At 51.3% G+C, this 5,445-nt stretch overlaps 1 protein-coding gene across 1 annotated transcript in view; it reads right to left on the reverse strand.

Moving 5' to 3' along the window:
• The window catches only part of LOC118320930, a 60,505-nt gene that overhangs the window by 29,016 nt on the left and 26,044 nt on the right, over positions 1-5,445 (reverse strand). The gene's annotated exons all lie outside the window — the stretch shown is intronic.

A 5,445-nucleotide genomic window follows, 5' to 3' on the forward strand; every position in this document is an offset into this window, starting at 1 on the left:
CACACACACACCCACTCACACACATACACACAAATAAAGTGGACCCTCACTGGCAGCCACTCATCACCCAGAGAGGCCAACCTAATTTGGAGGACAGGCTCCTCTCTGCCTGCTGGGGAGGCAGCAGGGATTATGAGCCTTTATGCACACTAATCTAGTTTAGCTACGCTGGGAGAGGGAATCTGTGTGTGTCTGTGTGTGTGTGTGTGTGTGTGTGTGTGTGTGTGTGTGAAAAAGAAAGAAAGAGGCAGAGAGAGAGAGAAAGAGAGATGGACAGAGAGAGAGAAAGAGAAACGGTGAAAAGGGAATATACATGAACGTAGCGCATAAGCACGTGTCTATGCACAGTATGTGTATTCTTCGCTATGATAGCATTTGTGTGCAGACATAAACACGCGTGTATGCGTGTTATGTTTAATGTTGCAAGCTGCCTTCCAAATCACATACAACATAAAACACCAACACCGTTTCTTTCTCCACACCACAGAAAAGAGGACATGCGGTAAGTGGACGCAGATTTAAAATTCATGGCACTTTCTCTCTCTCTCCCCATTGCTCTCTCCGTATTGATCAATTTGTCCCCGCGTATTTTCGCTTCACCCCTCTCATTCTACCCATCCTTCCTCCATTCCGTCCCAACCTCACCTCCAGAACCCTTTCTCAAGCCTCCCTGTCCTTTCCCTGTCCCCAAAATCGTCTCCCTCTCTTTTTAACACATTATACTCCCCCATTGAGTATTAAAAACGGCCACTCCTCGTTATTGCCATGGGACTCCTTAGGAAGAATTCCCCCCCCCCTTGGACTGCATATCAGAGAGACAGGAAGAAATTGCGCCGCAAAGAAAGTGATTGATAACAGAATAAATGAACTTTTGTTACTGCACGGTTCAATCGCTTTACACAATGAAGCCAGTCAGTTTCATTAAGAATCCAAAGGAACAGACCGATGACTGATTGGAAGGGATCTGGCAACAAGCGAAATAACAGGAGGAGAGAGTTAAGAAAAGAGCAAAGCAAGTATAACATTTACAAGGGATAAGTGTACAGCATACAGGACATGAGCCCCCACAATCAACTCTGAAACTGTATAGGACATCTGTGGGTGGGGCAGGAGGAGGAGAAGTGAGAGAAGGAAGAAGAGGAAGGTCAGGTAACAGAGAGAGAAAGAGAGAGAGCGGAGGAAAAAAAGAAAAGAAGCAGATCAAGCATTGAGAAGCTTTGCTCCTCTCTTTGGCCAGATCCATGGCGGTGTGTTTGTTGTCTGTGTGCGCGTGTGGTGTGTGGGTGCAACACAACGCATGCCTGTGCTCCTGGCAGACTCAGGACTAAGCATTAATTATGGTGCCGCCCAGCATGCCGCGCCCCAACTGAAAAGGGGAAGGGAGTGAGTAGGGAAAAGAGGGAGGCAACCCAGTGCTACATCAAACCAAATGTGTGTGTGCACCCTCTGAAACAAGCGTTCCATGCTGAAGGATCGCCCACCAACCACAACAAACCACCCACTGTATCAACAAAACCTGTTCCTGTAAAAGCATACAGGAGATAATTAGTTGAGAACACAAATCCAACCTCTGGGCGACATTAAATGCCTGTAGAAAAAGTGATGATGACTAATAGGCTGTTTAAGAATTAAACAAGGGGGGTATGGGATAAATGCCTTTATGCTGGTTTTTTCTCAAAAGCTAACTACCACTTTCGTTGTATTTGTTGTGTGTGTATGATTTTGTCCCTCTATATGCATTGGAACACAGATGGAATCCTAAGGGTAAGCTTTGTCTTCTACTGTTTTATTTGTGAAATTTCTAAATAAGGTTGAAAAAAAAAGGAAAATGAAAGAGACAGAGAGAGTGAGAGAATGGAAAGTGGGCAGTCTTCCTCCCTCTACCAGGGGACAACAGGAAGACTTCACGGAGCAGAGGAGGAGCTCTCTTATTTTTCTCATTCAAGCGAGGACGGAAGAAACCAGCAACCGCCACCTAGTAAACACCCCACAAGCACCACACAGGAGCGCGGCCACATCATCCGCACGTCCAACCCAACCGTCACAACAACACACAACACACACGAAGACACACACCGACCCCACACTTACGGCTTTAGCGTGAAGGATGGATCACCCGGAGTTTCACTTTCACTCACTTAGTTGTTAGATTAGCTTTTTAGTTAGTAAGGGTCCTTGCAGAGCTGCAACAAGTGGCTTCTGAAGAAGAAGAATGGTTCAAGGCCAACTGAAAAGGAGCGGGTGTATTGCGTGGGGACGGTGGTTGTCGCTGGTGTGTCGGTGTGGTGTGTGTTGGTGTGGTGTAAGTCGACTGTGGCCTAGCTGTGTGACGTGGCGAAATGATGCGGCTCCTCCCTTGGGGTAGTGGGGCAGGAAGTAGAATGCTGCAGGATCTCCCACGAGCTATCGCAGGTCTGGTGGGCCGGCGCACGCCCTGTCTTCGCGGCGGTGCTGTGCGCTGCTCGTGTGGGGCGACTCCTCTAGCCAACCTGTCCTCGGCCTTGCCGCCTGCTCCGTTTCAGGGCGCTGGGGTAGTGGCGGCGTGCGGTGAACGGCGTGGGCGGACTGGCCGGTGCGGGGGGCGGATCGTGGCGGAGCGTGCGCCTCGATTCTGGGCGAACGACTGCCACGATGAGAGAGGTCGCGGGCACCAACCCACGGGTCAGCTGAGATGAGTAAAAATTGAGCAATAAGTTTCAGTAACAGCCCGGAGCAACATAAAAACAAGCTTTTGACCAGGCCTTCGGCCGGTAGGTGTGTGTTTGTGTGTGTGGGTGTTAACATGGAAATTGAAAGAGTGGTGGTTCAGACTTCAAGCAGAAGCTGCGTAGTCACTTTCGGACATTTGATATGGCAGGCGCGGGAAGATGGCTAGGTGTCCGTGTTGTTGCTCTTGGTTTCAGGGTCATGTCACCTCTGTTTGTGTGCGTCTCTGCCTGTTCTGTCGAACCCAGCGCTAGGGCACGAATTTCCTGCGTACGGTGCGAGTTTCAAGTGCGCTGGTATGTTCCGGTGAACACAACTGGCAGGGCCAATCACAGCGTTAGGGATACCGGTTGATGAACAGGCTTTTGCAGATCTCTGAGGAAAGTTGAGGTTGGAGGAAGCAAAGGCAAGCATGTGTGCAATTAGTGGGTGTGTGTGTGTCGTGTTAGGTGCCATTGGTGGTAAACCCAGACCGCGATCCCACGGGTGGTCGTCGCATCAGGATCGAAGCAAAAATGGAACGCAGTGCACTCCACTGCACCCAGAACAAAAAGGAGCATAAGGTGGCCGTTGTGGAGGTGAAAAGGAACGAGAAGCAGAAGAGGCATTGAAGACGGACTATAAGATGTGAAACACTGGCAGGGGAAACGTACGTTTGCAGAGGAACAGCAATCACAAAGCTGTGTGCTACCCCTGGAAGAGATGTCAGCTTGACAGTGAACATGCACAGAGCTGATGGTGTGCGAGACTGATGCAAAGAACGCCACACAAAAGCGCCTATCGATGCACAGAAAGAGCGACGCTTTAGCACACGACAACCGCAGATGAAAAGAAATTGTGTCCAGTGTACGTCAAGAGGACCAAGAAGAGAGAACGCGAAGAGAGGAAGGAGTGCGGTTTATTGTTATCGAAGGTGAAGTGAGTGATCCAAGACTCATCAGCAAAAAACAACAGATGTTCGCCCGCCTATATATTTCGGCGTGTGTCGCGCGTGACAGCAGACATGATTGTCCTCTCAGCGAACGGAAGGTCAGGGTCGCCTTATTCTCATCATTGAAAGGGTTGGTAAGCTCTCAGCCGCACATTCAAGCCGTTACCAAAAAAGGAAATCAGAGCCGCTGGACCCCTGAGCCTCTGTTACTGCCTGAATGGTTCCCGCGATGATGTGCTTCCCTTCTGAGTGGAGAGGACGAGGAGACTGAACAGGCAGCGAGCGGGCGAATACCACATGAGGCCTGGAACGAGCAAGTGGAATAGATGATGAGCTCTGGTGACGCTCTCCGCGGGCTGCTCGAGTGGTGGTTTAACGGGGCAGGTCGCGAGAGGCAGTCTAGGGTTAGGTTGAAGTACAAGCCAGTCAAGGGATCCCCAGACCACGGGTATCGGGTCACCAGACGGCGCAAGACGAGGGACGTGCAGAGCTGGAGCGCGATCTCCCGCGTACGCGTGCAGCAGGGCGACAGCCGCAGCAAAAAGCTCAAAGCATGTTGCTCAAGGCCCTGGGGCACTTCGACCGAGACCTAGACTGGCTCGGACCAGTGAAACAATCCAGGACGAGATGTCCGGCATGCTGGAGGGATCGCAGAGACAGTCATCACTGGTGGGAGAAAACAAAGGGGCAATCAGTTGACCTAGACAGCGGTGTAAGGGGATCCAGCTCTCCACTTCCGACTGCAGCAGGCTTAAGAGCAGTACTTACAGTGTGAAGTCTATCAATGATGGGTTCGGTCCAGCCAGTGTCGAAGCAGCGGTTCTCCTAGGAACCCTTGCTCGCTGGCGGGAAGCTCGTTCACAAGGAAACACCGACATAGGCAAAACAAAAAGGCCAACGTCTGTGTGCTGCATTTCGTGTCTGACAATGCGAACTCAGCACACCAGAACAGCAGACCAACGTGAAAATGAGTGGTACAGTTGAACCTTCTGGGCATGGTCTCTCTGTGGCCATAGAAGAGGCGAGCAGGGTCTGCGTTGTTTCGAGGTCTACCAGCTCCTCTCTGTACGAAACTGTACTTACCTCATAAAAGAGAAGCCCCCCTGTTCTCCAAAACAGACAATTAAAGACGTAGGGGCTACAGAGGCAGCCCGGACGCGGCACAGTCCTCCCCACTTAGGCGAGGATAGCAGCAGGAAGCTATTTAAAGACGCAACCAGGTTGCCCCCTATGAAGAACAAAAACACACAGGCAATGTATATCGAACAAAGCAACCCTGATCAAAAAAAACAGAAAGAAAATAAGAAACAACCTCTCCATTGGGCACCGCCGGACGCTCACGCCAAAAGTGCGCGGTTTGTTGAGGGTGGGTGTGTGGAAATCGTTGGGAGCGAAAGGAAGTCAAAGGGGGCAAAAGAAACAAAAAGACAGGTCCCACAAGATGCTACCGGCGAAGCCCGCCAGCCCAAGACAGCCAAGAGGGTGGAAAGGAGGTCGGAGGAGGGGAGGAGGGGGGAGAAGCGACCCTGGGGAAACTCTCAACAGATGCCGTGAAGCCTTGTCAGCATTCCTGCTAGTAACGGCAAGCGGTCAGGGAGCAAGCAGGAAGACGAACTATGACGGACTATTTGGGGCTCCCTGAGCCCGCAATGATGTGTTTTAATAGGACGGCTGCCGCTCCTACGCTAATACAGAGGTCAGGTGCCTCTTGGCTCCAAGCCAGACGAGCGATGAGGGACAAGCTAGACTCTTTGGCAGGAATCAGCGCCTCCGCTTGGGCACAGTCCTCCCTCCCTGCTTGCCTGCCT

Source organism: Morone saxatilis, unplaced genomic scaffold, assembly GCF_004916995.1.
Source record: "Morone saxatilis isolate NCDOM2014 unplaced genomic scaffold, NCSU_SB_2.0 Contig11, whole genome shotgun sequence".
In the NCBI taxonomy this organism is placed as follows: Eukaryota; Metazoa; Chordata; class Actinopteri; family Moronidae; genus Morone; species Morone saxatilis.